At 36.7% G+C, this 13,739-nt stretch overlaps 1 protein-coding gene across 1 annotated transcript in view; it reads left to right on the forward strand.

Moving 5' to 3' along the window:
• LOC150084597 (uncharacterized) overlaps nucleotides 1-13,739 on the forward strand; it is a 324,615-nt gene that overhangs the window by 57,242 nt on the left and 253,634 nt on the right. The window lies entirely within an intron of this gene.

The following is a 13,739-nucleotide window of genomic DNA, read 5'->3' on the forward strand; positions in this document are numbered from 1 at the left end:
TTATTGTGGTTAAACAATACATTATTTTACTAGTGTTTCCCTCTAATGTCCTGCATAATTTTGTAGGGTTGCCACAGTGTTAATCTTGTTTGTAACTTTGATATTGACAGAGAATAGAATTATACAGTTAGAATTAACAACCCAATTTGCAATACAGCAAAATTTTGTTAACCTTTTCTATAGTGAGTTTCTTGAATTTTCAAGGAATTTGAAAATTTCTCAAATTCCAAAAAAATATAAATATTAATTTATAATTTCTGGAATTATAAAAAAAAATAATGTATTAAATGTTACTTTTTAATTATTTTGACATTATAGCACAACATGAGAGCAAATTAAATTGTCAGAAATAAATCAGATTCCTTGATAAGTTTACCGAAGTGTCATTTATAAATCTATTTCAACACGTGTTGAAATGTAACCCTGTTTCTTTACCTAAAAAATCAAATTCAGAATTTTGTAAAAAAAAACATGCAAAGAAATTTTTAAAAAGATGTAAAAAAAAATAAATAAATAAAAACACACCATTTTGGTTTTTTTGATGTAATGTAATATCCTCTAATAACCTTGTCAATTATGTCACTTATTCGAGCCAATGGGAGAAGAGGGCAGGGCAATTACATTACTACAAATGTGCAGATAAATAATTGCATAGGTCATTTCCTGATTAGTTTACAATCAGTGCGTTATAATGTTAGTATAATGTTATTAGTATACAAATAATAACATTATACAGTACAAAACGATACAAAAAACTAAACTATTTACAATCATACCTGTGTCTGGATGATGGGTCCCTTGATCAGCTGACATTAATATACAAAAAATGTTACAATAGAACATCAAATGATGCCAGGTGGTCATGTAGTAGAGAGTGAAGCCCATGCACAAGGTTGGTGAATGTTAAATGGAAGGAACAGAAATGGGTTACTTGGGCAGATTCAGACACTCGCTGTTGACAATATAAAGCACGTATGTGGGGTGTATGTGAATGTTCAACGCATTCAAGACAACTGCCTCCATAACGTTCAGCAACCTTGTGCAAATGCTTCATTGGCTAATACATGACCACGCCTGGCATCATTTGATGTTCCATTGTAATGTTTTATGTATATTAATGTCAGCTGATGAAGGGACCCATCGTCCCGATATAGTTTATATATTTTTAAATAGTTTAATATTTTGTTAATATTTTAAATATTTGTATAGTTTGTAAATATTTTAGTTCTGCTCCTTGTGCATTGTGGAACCCGAAGCAAAAAGGCCTTTTCCTAAGTGACCTATGTAAACACAGGTAAATAATTACATAGTGATATTTATTCGACCTTGAGAAAGCCATGTAGTGAGGTAGCCAATGGGAGAAGAGGGTTGCAGGTCATGTCATACAAGTGGGCGGAGCAGTTACGTCACTACAAATGCACAGGTAAATAATTACATAGGTCATTTCCTGATTAGATATCGATCAGTGCATTTCGACAGGTGTGTATTTTACATAGAAAAGATTTGACTTACTCCATCATACCTCTACATTTTACATAGAAAAGCATGTGCAGGGTTGGCGAGCAAAGTGAGCAGGGGTGGAGCCTCATAGTTATTATTATATGATTCTTATAAAAGTTATTATTATTATAATTATAAAAAGTTATTATTTATTAGTGTTAGTATTAGTAGTGAAAAATGATGCCTGAAAGCAAGCTTATTGAGCATCAGCCAAAAAAAAAACCTACCCGCTCCACCTGTCTATCCCCTCCAAAAATTTGTCTAGTTCTTCTTCCTATTATTAATAGTAGTAGTGAAAATGATGCAAGGAAGCCATCTTATACAGCATCAGCGAATAAAAAAAAAGCCATTTCACATGTTCATCCCCATCCCTTCAAACAGCAGTTTATTTAATTCTTTCTTTCTTGAATTTATTCAAATTACCCACCTCTACAACATCAAATGGGAGTTTGTTTGAACAATCAATCATCCTCTGGCTGAAGGCAAATTTACACGTCTGATCTGCAACCATCCTTCCTCATTTTTAATTAATGCTCCTTCATGTGGGTAGTCTGAATAAAAGGAAGGATGCCATCAGCACTGGACTTACTCAATCTGTTTGTTTAGGCGCCTCCGTAGCCAGGTGGGAAGGAGCAGCAGTGCGTAGAACACGCTTCTTGATTAGACCGAGGTTCAAGCCCGTCACCGCCAAATACGGAGGATGCGGAAAGGTCAGGGAATGACCACCGTATATCCCGGAGCAATATGGCCTTAGTTGCTAATGCTCCTAAAAACTAAATAACAAACAAACAAACTCAATCTGTTTAAGGCTTGAAACACCTCAGTCAGATCTCCTTGGTCGTTTTTTTACCAGTAAAATCAAAATCAACCAATCAGATCTCCTTGCAGGTGCCTAGTCTCAGATGCTGCAGTTTGCAAAACTGAAGCCTTTCCTGGTAAGAGCACCCCTTTGTGTCTCTCACCAATCCTGTAGCTCTTCTCTGCACCATTCCAACAGATCTACATCCTTCCTGATTGTGATACTTTCTAGATATTTTCTCCTGATATTTCCTCAAACATCTATGGATTCCTCAAGTGGTACTATTGATTAACAGCTTGTTCTGCAGGAATAAATTCTTGATGAAAAATTCCCTCACTGAGAGAAAACACAACCAATGTGCTTATTGGCTGTATTTATGCTATACATGGTTGTATTTATGGCTATACATGACTTGCAGCTCTCTGTTTTCAGACACAGAGAAGCAGTTGCTTCCACTTTGACGAGTGTTGCTTTGTTTTGGGTCATAACTGTATACCTGCCCCTCATCATCCATTTTGATTCTGGAAAGGATGCTTTTGTCTTTTTGTCTTTTCTGTATAGCATATGCCAGGAATATGCTATACAGAAAAACAAGTTTCGGTTGGTGGTTAAGAAAACTGCATGAACTTTGTGGCAATCCACTGTAGATTCAAAATCAGTTTAATTAAAATGAGCCAGCATGTTATGATAGACAGTGTTCCAGCTACTCATTAATTGTCAATCTTCATGGATGACCATAAAGCTATAAATATGATATGTTCAGAAGTGGTCAAACATTGATTGACTTTATTTAAAACTTCAAAAATTAGTGTATCTGTTTTTCCCATGTTCATCACCAAAAGCTGTTTCCAACATTGTGTGTCTCTGAAGCTGTTTTGTCAAGTTTAAAGCAAACCTTGATGCACTCTTTGCTGTTTTATGTTACCATTTTATTAACTGCAGAATGCATTGAAAATCTGCATACATTTAAACTAGTTGCTCAGCAACACAGCACAGTGTAATGACTGAAGTAACTTGTGATGAAACAGTAGAAAGATATCTAACTATGGTGCCTTCGTAGCCAGGTGGGCAGGAGCAACAGTGCATAGCACACTCTTCTTGATTAGACTGGGGTTCGAGCCCGTGAGCCACCAAATATGGAGGATGCCGAAAGGTCAGGGAATAACCGCCGCATATCCACGGAGCAATATGGCCTTAGTTGCTAATGCTCCTAAAAATCAAATAACAAAAACATATCTAACTATGAAAAGGTGCACAGTATACCTAGTTGCCAGTCTGAGAATCTTTATTTCATTTGTTAATGGAAACATGTTTTATTGTCAGATTCAGTCTGTATTTGACAGAATATCATTTTTTAAAATTTTTTTTTTATCAATTCTCAGTGTTTTTTTATTCATTTAATTTTTTTCTCCCATTTTATAAAACTTCATCTTCTGTTCAATCCTGTATTTCGAAAAATATATATTAATATCACAGAATAATATGGTTCAAAATGCCGATTTGGCAGAAGAAAGAAGGTTCTCAAAGAAAATTTTAATTGGAAAAATTACAAGGTAAATATAGACAAAACGAAATTTTAATTAACTAATGGTGTAACAAAAAATTAAACCCTATAAACCCTATTATACCATATACGTTGCTATTTTCAACAAATAATGCTAGTAATGTGTTAACTACTGTCTGCATACAAGCGCTCACAAAAAAAAAAGAGAAAAATTAAGACTACTTGATGAAAAAAATTAAATGCTGCACAACATACTGCACAATTCTCATTCCTGGCATACGTGTGCCTCTTTGAGGTTCTATTGTAAACCATTACATCAGTCATGTCTGATGTAATAGTTTGCAATAGAACCACTGGTAAGAAACAATATTTTGTAAACCCTCCTTGTTTGCCTGTTAACATACAGGTGACATTGAGGTCACTGCAGACATTTTGTTCCTGTATTGAATTCCTTTGAGTACTGTCTTCATATTATGGTATGTCTCCTTAAGAGGGTGTGGGGAATGGGAATGAATGGCTTTAAGTTCTTATTATGCAAGACAACAGACTTTGCTGTGGGGGGAGTTAATGAAGTTAATGCTGTGAAGCTACTGAAATTGGCATACTGTCATCATGAGGGATTAGTCTCATTGCTGAATTCAGGTTCAGATAAACTATCTTGTGCCTTTTCTTTGCCAGATATAGTAAATGGCATAAACTTTTTGCTTTTGTTTGACTAGCCACATGATTCATTTGAACAAGTGGTACAAATCACACGAGGTGCCTGCACCTTATTCTAGTCACCTAAAGGACAACATATATATTGTCCTTTAGGTGAGTAAGGCACAAGCACCTCATAAATAAGGTGTGGACAACAAAAATTTTCAATTATTGTTGTAATTGTTATACACCATCGTAATTTAAGAAAAATGCTGTGCACCTGACAAAATTTGTTGGAGTGATTTTTTTCATTCTTGAGGAATGATGATGAATCAATGTCAATAATTCACTGGATCTTACCTGAAATAATTTACATTCACTTAAATTAAATTATGAAATAACAAAGATATTGATATCTTCAATTACATAAATAAGAATGTACAAACAATAATAATAATAAATAAATAATTACATTCCTGTAAGTTAATTGAATGTGTATGTGATTGCTATAACCGGTCCGCATTTTAATAAAAGTTCCTTGATGTTTTTTACTACCGATAATTAATTTGAACTATATTTTTAATGGAAATTTTGAAAGTTACTTGAAATTTGCTCTATCATGTCCAAATTTTTTTACATATTAAAAACAGTAGAACATACAGTAATCTGGACTTGACAGGACCACATTCGGTCTGGATTAGTGAAAGTCCAGATTAACTGGAAGCTATCTTTTGATGTACCAGTTTTTATTTAAAGTTACTAAATAATAAATTTTAACTAAATTGGTTTTTATATTAAATTAATAAAACAATATTTTAAAGTAAAAATTATAAAAAGTAAAAGAATATGATGAAAGTAAACAAAATACTGTACAAAGCAATAAAGTTTTAACCCCTTCATGGATTATCCCGAGATAACTCGTTTTAGTTTTAAAAGTTATTTGGAACTACACGAAATATCACGGGATACGATAATACCCGAAGCAAAAAATTAATACCTTATATAAACTAAAAGGAAAGGGATGAATCTGATTGGTCCACTTGATATTGATGGTTCGACCATTGATGATCCTGCTGAGATAGCAAACAAACTGTATGAGTATTTTGCATCTACATTCACACATGAGGAGTTATTAAGGTTTGAAAATGCCAGAAGGTTATCAAATTGTAGCAGGGTGCTTAATGATTTTGTAATAACTGAGAGCAAAGTGGAGGAGAAATTATTGAAGTTAAACATAAGAAAGGCACCTGGGGTGGATGGGATCTATCCAGTTATATTAAAGGGGGTGGCAAAGGAAGTAAGCAAACCCTTAGCCATAATTATGAGTGCATCCTTGGACTCAGGGGAGGTCCCCACAGACTGTAGATGTGCAAATGTATCTCCAATTCACAAAGGGGGATCGAAGGGTGAACGAGTAATTACAGACCAGTTAGTTTAACTTCTGTTCCGGGTAAAATAATGGAGTCACTGGTTAAAGATGCATTACAGGATCATCTAGACAAGACTGCAGCAATAATTCAGACACAGCATGGGTTTGTTAGGAGAAAGTCTTGTCTGACAAATTTGATTGGTTATTATGATGTGGTTACAAAGGAACTGGATGCAAAAAATAAATTTGATATCATATACTTGGATTTCAGGAAAGCTTTTGACACTGTTGCATGGAAGACTACTGTATGGTATTAAGGATAGTACCATACAATTTACCCTTAATACAATGGTATTAAGGGTAAATTGCTACAATGGATAAAAGGATGGTTAAGTGGGAGAAGACAGAGTGTGGTAATCAATGGGTGCTGTTCTTCGTGGACTAATGTTATTAGTGGAGTCCCACAGGGTTCGGTGTTGGGTCCACTGTTGTTTTGTATATTTATCAATGATATTGATGAAGGTATATCAGGCTTAATGTCGAATTTTGCAGATGATACAAAGGTTGACAGGGTTGTTAATGACAGTAATGGCAGTGTGCTACTGCAACAGGATCTAGAAAATTTGGGCAGATTGGCTGAGAAGTGGCAACTGAAGTTTAACCTTGACAAATGCAAAGTAATGTATATGGGTAGAAGTAACCTCAGAGAGACATACCAACTGTGTGGTACTACACTTAAGGTGGTGTTTTTTTTTTTTTTTTTTTTTTTTTGTAGTTGTTGGCGCATCGGCTTCTGTGGCCATAAGCACCTCCCAAGGTTTTTGCAGTACTTTGATCCAAGCCCAAGGCGGGATTCGAACCCGCGACCTTTGGGTTGCCAGGCAGGCACTTTACCCACCTAAAGTCCGGTCGGCACTTAAGGTGGTAGAAAATGAAAAAGACCTGGGAGTAATTGTGCAGTCAGATATGAAGTTTTCTGAGCAATGTAGACAGGCTGCCAGGGCAGGTCATGGGGTTTTGTCAATGATATATAAAGCAATTTTGCTAGCAGGGAAAAGGAGGTGATTGTCCCTCTGTATAAGGCAATGGTCAGGCCACACCTTGAGTACTGCGTACAGGTCTGGAGGCCTCATTTTAGGAAGGATGTAGATTTGCTCGAGCATATACAGAGAAGGGCAACAAGATTGGTAAGGGGAATGAAGGGATCCTCTTACCAAGAGAGGCTTAAGTTCTGCAAATTGCAGTGGCTGGAGACTAGGCACCTGCATGGTGTTCTGATTGAGGTGTATAAGGCCTTGAGTGGATTGAGCATGCTGAATTCTGATGGGATTCTTCCACTTGTTCAGATTATGAAACCAAGGGGACATAAATTCAAATTAAGGAAAGACAGATGTAGAACAGATGTGCAGAAATTTGCCTTTAGCCAGTGAGTGGTTAATTGCTGGAACAAATTTTCATCTGTCGTGGAAGTTGATATGTTAAATAAATTTAAGGAGGAACTGGACAAACATTTAGAAGGAATGGTTGTGTGAATTTTTTTTTTTTTTTGGCTGATGCTGCATAAGCTCATACACAGCTTTCTTGCATCACATGTCACTGCTACTACTACCTCCAAATTGAGGACTGAAATGTATTTTCTCGGGCATTTATCTGGCTAATTTTCTATTAGCCAGATAAATCCCAAGATTTCTCAGGATTTTCTTACGCCTGGCAGCAGACGACTGGCTTTTGTTTTGCTTATATTGTACAGCAATGTCAGAACAGTAGCATGCGTTCCTGTGCTCCCAGTAAGAAAAATATAATTTGCTGTCCTAAATGCAGAATACTGAACCCACGAAAATAATTCGCAAAAACAATATCGAAAAATATTTCTGCACCCTCTTGAACTGCTGCCGTAAGCGACACTTACCTCACCTGTACACTTGGGGGGGGGGGGATCGTGTGTCAGAATGTAGTTAGTTCGTGATTATTGCTTGTGGTGGGAGGTTACTGCTTGTGCGTTCCACTTGATTTTTTAAATTTATTTATATAATGAGTAATGAAGAGTTTTTCTGTGCCTTTCTTTTAGCTCAAGTGCTAATTTATTAAAAAAAAATCTGTATAATTTGCACACTTTTTGCTGTACACAAGATAACTTGGGATAGCCCAAATGGGTTAATTACTCCCATGTATTTTTTACGAAAAAATTAATAAAAAACACACAAAACTATACAGTGAGTATTCGCATTTTACAGCCTCTTTAATCTGTATAGTATGAATCAGAGCTGTAATACTCAATATGTTCTACATTGATATTTTATAAATACTTTTAATCTGTAAAATAAAAAAAGTCGATCCATTAGGAGGTAACTACCATCAGAGGTAAAGGGAAGGGTTTTTGTTTTCGTAAAGGCGACTATGATGGTCTGAGACAGTATTTAAATTCTATACAGTGGGACCAACTGATGATGTTACCAACAGCAAACTCAAAATGGGAAGCATTCAAGGAACTAATCTTGGTGGCTACCAGGCTTTACATACCAACTAAGAAATATTGTTCAAGGTTTAGGCCTAAATGGTTGTCAGATGGACTAATGAGACATGTGGCAGAGAAGAAAAATGCATGGGATACATACAAATTAATGGGTGACATGGAAGCCTATGATAGATATAAGTTGGTCTGTAACCAAGTCACAAAGGAGATTAGGCAGGCAAAGGCAGACTACGAAAAATCCTTGGCAAAGGATGCAAAGAAAAACAGAAAGGAGTTCTTTACATACTTGAACTCGAGAAGGAAAGGGATGAATCAGATTGGTCCACTGGATATTGATGGTTCAACAGTTGAGGATCCTGCTCAGGTGGCTAACAATCTAAACGAGTATTTTGCATCTACATTCACGCATGAGGAGTTATTCAGGAAGGAGAATGATGTAGGTAAAGTAAACATTGGCAGTGAGCTGGATGATTTTGTAATAACTGAGAGGAAAGTGGAGGAGAGATTGTTGAGGATAAACATAAAAAAGGCACCTGGGGTGGATGGGATCTATCCAGTTATATTAAAGGAGGCAGCAAAGGAAGTATGCAAACCCCTAGCCATAATTATGAGAGCTTCTTTGGACTCAGGGGAGGTACCCATATACTGGAGATGTGCAAATGTAACCCCAATTCACAAAGGAGGATCAAAGGCTGACACAAGTAATTATAGACCTGTTAGTTTAACTTCTGTTCCAGGTAAATTAATGGAGGCACTGGTTAAAGAAGCACTGCAGGATCATCTAGACAAGAATTCAGTTATAGCTCAGATGCAGCATGGTTTTGTTAAGGGCAGGTCTTGCCTGACCAATTTGATTGGATACTATGATGTAGTCACAAAAGAACTGGATGCAGGGAATAACTTTGATATTATATATTTGGATCTTAGAAAGGCTTTTGATACTGTTGCACATGGAAGACTGCTGCACAAATTGGAGCAGTGTGGCATTTGGAGGCAAATTGCTGCTATGGATAAGGGGATGGTTGAGTGGCAGAAGACAGAGAGTGGTAATCAATGGACACTGCTCAACGTGGACTAATGTTATTAGTGGAGTTCCTCAAGGTTCAGTGTTGGGTCCATTGTTGTTTTCGGTGTTTATGAATGATATTGATGATGGGATATCAAGTTTAATGTCTAAGTTTGCAGATGATACAAAGGTTGGCAGGGTCGTTAAGGACACTACTGACGCTATGCTGCTGCAACAGGATCTGGAAAGGTTGAACAGATGGGCTGAGAGGTGGCAAATGAAGTTTAACATTGACAAATGTAAAGTACTACATATGGGTAACAGTAACCCCAGAGCAATGTATCAACTCTGCGGTACTACACTGACAGTGGTGGAGAATGAAAAGGACCTGGGGGTAATTGTGCAGGCAGATATGAAGTTCTCTGAGCAGTGCAGACGAGCTGCAAGAGTAGCTCATAGTGTCTTGTCAATGATATACAGGAATTTTTCTAGCAGGGATAAGGAGGTGATTATTCCCTTGTATAAGGCAATGGTTAGGCCACATCTTGAGTACTGTATACAGGTCTGGAGGCCTCATTTCAAGAAGGATGTAGAGCTGCTGGAACGGGTACAGAGAAGGGCAACAAGATTAGTAAATGGAACAAAGGGTTGCTCTTACGAAGAAAGGCTTAAGTTTTGCAAATTACAGAGTCTGGAGACTAGGCACCGGCGAGGTGATCTGATAGAGGTGTATAAGGCTTTGAATGGTTTGAGCATGCTCAATGCCAATGGGATTCTTCATCTTTCTCAGAATAATCACCTGAGAGGGCATAAATTCAAATTGAGGAAGGACGGACGTCGGATAGATGTGCGGAAATTTGCCTTTGGCCAGCGGGTGGTTGGTTGGTGGAACCGACTTCCATCACTTGTTGTTGAAGTTGATAGCCTAAACAAATTTAAAGCTCAACTGGACAGGTATTTCGAACGAACGGAGGGGTGAAATGGGAGAGGGTTTTTTTTTTTTTTTTTTTGGCTGATGCTGAATAAGCTTGCTTTCTTGCATCATATGCCTCTACTAATGCTAATGCTAATGCTAATTACGGCACATTTTCCAGAAAAAAATGTTCTGGGAAGGGGTTAATGTAGAACATTATATTATACAAAATTAAACACAACAATATTACAACACAAAACAAATAATTATTTTCGAGAAGTTTACTTGAAACAGTCCTCAATTATTTTTTGCTTTAATTTTGAAACTCGCTTTCAGGCTGCATGATCTCGCAACCGCTTCAAGATCAGAAGCTCACCAGCTGATGTGTCATCCTGTCTCTCAAAATAAATCAGTAGCTTCTCCAGCATTCTGGTTGTTTTAGTGTGACTCGCACCAGTTGGTTCCTCACATACTTCATCATCGGAGTTCTTGTCTTCATTAGCTTTCAACGATGATGATGAGCATGCTTGTACAATGTCTTCCTCAGTGAGGATCTGATGTCTTAGATCATTATCACACATTATCCTTGGGGCAATATCTTCATTTGTTACATCTGAACAACTCCCTAGACATTGAAATAACTGAATAAAATCATTACCATCCTTGTCATCATCAGGACCCAAAGAAATATCAATTTCCTCCTCAGATCTTTCCATTGAAACATCAGACCAAAATTTTTTCCAGCATTTGATAAGGATAGTCCTGTCAGTTTCATCCCAAGCTGCAGCAGAAAAATAAATGACTATCTTTATGTTGACATTTTTAAGAAGGTCCATAAAGTTTGATCTTTCTTCAAGTGCCTCTTGTTGTTCTAACAGTGAGATTATGAATTTCTTCCTGTACTGTCGCTTTTTACAGCCTCTATAATTCCTTGATCCCTAGGCTGTAATAGTGCAGTAATATTGGGTGGCAAAAATTTTACAAAGATGTTGCTAGATCTCAGTTGTTCTTCTCTGGGTGGATTGGAGCATTATCGATGAATAAAACTGCTTTTTCTTCCAGTCCTTGATCCCTTAAATATTTTTTAACTAACCTTAAATATTTTTTAACTTTAAAAAGAGCCGATTTCTGTGACGTGTCCTTAGCTGGGAGGGCATTTAAGTTCATTTTTGAGAGTGTGGGGCTTAGCAGATTTTCCTATGACTAACAGTGGTAACCTTAAATTCCCGGGAACGTTACTGCACAAAAGCAGTGTCACTCTTTCCTTACTCGATTTATGTCCTTTAGCTGAAGAGTCAAGTTTTGAGGCAAGTGTTTTTTTGGGTAACATTTTGAAAAATAAACCAGTCTCATCAGCATTAAACATTTGGGATGGAACAAAATTTTCTTCACTAATAAACTTGAGAAACTGTACTTTAAATTCTTCGCTTGCAACACAGTCACCAGAACGACTTTCACCTGTAATTCTGAGCTGTCGGATTCCATGATGCTCCTTCCACCTTGATAACCACCCCAAACTTGCAGTAAAAGATGGGTTACCTCCTAACTTTTCGTTAAGGCTAAGAGCCCTTGATTGAGGGATTGGGCCTGAAAGAGGAAACCCTTGCTCTCATTCTTGACAAAGCCAAATGTATAAGGCTTCGTCCAAATTTTAATTTTTTGCATGCTTAATGGTATTTCCTAAGCTGTCTTTGGCCACCATTTTTGCACAAAAGTTTTCAATTGCTTTCCTGTTTTCCATTCAGAAACAGTTTGTTTTGCCACCCCTATATTGAGAATGATATTTTTTAAACTTTCCCCCTTATCAATGCAAAAAAGCACGTTCAGTTTTTGTTCCATCAACACGGTAACACTCTTTCTTTTCGTTCCCATCTTCTGTTAACCCAAAATCACAAAAAATAAAATAAATAAAAACACACTAAAGAACTGAGGTAAGGTGTACGCATGGACAATGCTAGCTGCAGCTGGCAATTGAATAGGCCAGCACTCGAGATTACCCTACGATTCTCTCCAACCATACCATGTGGTCCGGTCGGATTTCTGGAGGTCACAACCATAAAAAAATAAGAACAATTAGCAGTCCTGTGTATTAGGCTTTTCTATTAGTGCAATCTGTTATAAATGGATAGTAAACACGATCATTGAATTTGTGATAATACAGACAGCTGATATTCTGTGGGTTTTTACGTTATTGTGGTGAAATGTGTTTCCCCTTCCATGAAATCTTCAATCATATCAGAAAAATAAATTAATTTTCAGAATGTTCTCTTCATTCCTATTTTTTAAGTTTCGTAACCTGTTACTCTGTTCTCACTTGTGCGTATCGTGTTAGTTGCAGTTTGTGTGTTGGTGTTCTTTGTTATTGATTGCTTATCTTTTTACTGTTTTGAATTTTAAACCCCCTCCAAAATGTCAGTGAATAGAAATATATATTTTTTTCGATAGTTAGAATTTTTCCCGACTGAAAATTCAGTCCGGATTAACAGAAAATCTGGATCATCAGGGTCCAGATTAATGGGGTTCTACTGTATTTTACAAATAGGTCATTCTTTATATAAAAAATGTTGATAAAAAATATGTAAAAACAGAAATATCAAATTGCACATTATTCTGTCAAGCATAGATGGCCACAAAGTGGATTTCTTTTACACCATACTGGGTTAAACTTTCACCTTTTTGGTTTCCGCAGGCAGCTAGTTTCTGTGGCTGATTTCCTCTTTTTAGCATCCATGAATATGTGGCACGGTATTGACATTCCATCTCCCCTTGGTGCTTTTTTTTCCATTTCTTTTATATCCTGATAGAATCTTTTCCATATGCTCATCACTTAAACTACCTAAATTTTCTGGGAAATAGTTGAGATGAGAATGCAAGAAATGTACCTTAGCACCCATATTACAGCCTAGTTTGCTGAACTTCTCTGGCATGTTATTCATGACCATTTTGTGATCTGGGTGTTTATTGTTTCCCAAAAAAATTGTATACTACATTTTTAAAGCTAGTCCAAGTATCTCTTTCAGTTTGATTCATGGATTCTTCAAGTACAGAGTCTAGCAACAGTAGCAACAGTTTGCTTCTTTATTTAGGGCTTGGATGAATTGTTCCATTAAACTTAGCTTTATATGCAGAGGCAGTAACAGCGCTTTATTTCGATATGGCTCATCTTTAATGTTCTTTGAACCTTTCAGAGGCTGTCTTGGTGGTCACATTTTCCTTTCTCAGTGTTCACTTCTTGATTGACTATCCATTCACACAGAATGGAAGGCATTTTTGTGTAACTAAATTGTTGGCCAAATAGCAGACCAATAATTTTAAAATCCCCACACACTAGCCAATCATGATCCTTGTACTGAATTTTTTCCAAAGAAGATTAACATTTTCATAGTTTTCTTTTAAACGTGTTGAATGAAATACTGGAATGGTGTATTATACTTGTTTCCATTAAGAACGAGAACTCTTTTGAGGCTCTGCTTCAATGAGTCAATAAATAGCCTCCCCCCTTGCTGGGTTGAAAATTCCTAGAAAGTTCACAACTG

This window comes from Mastigoproctus giganteus, chromosome 6 (assembly GCF_048544385.1).
Source record: "Mastigoproctus giganteus isolate SK-2022 chromosome 6, ASM4854438v1, whole genome shotgun sequence".
NCBI lineage: Eukaryota > Metazoa > Arthropoda > Arachnida > Uropygi > Thelyphonidae > Mastigoproctus > Mastigoproctus giganteus.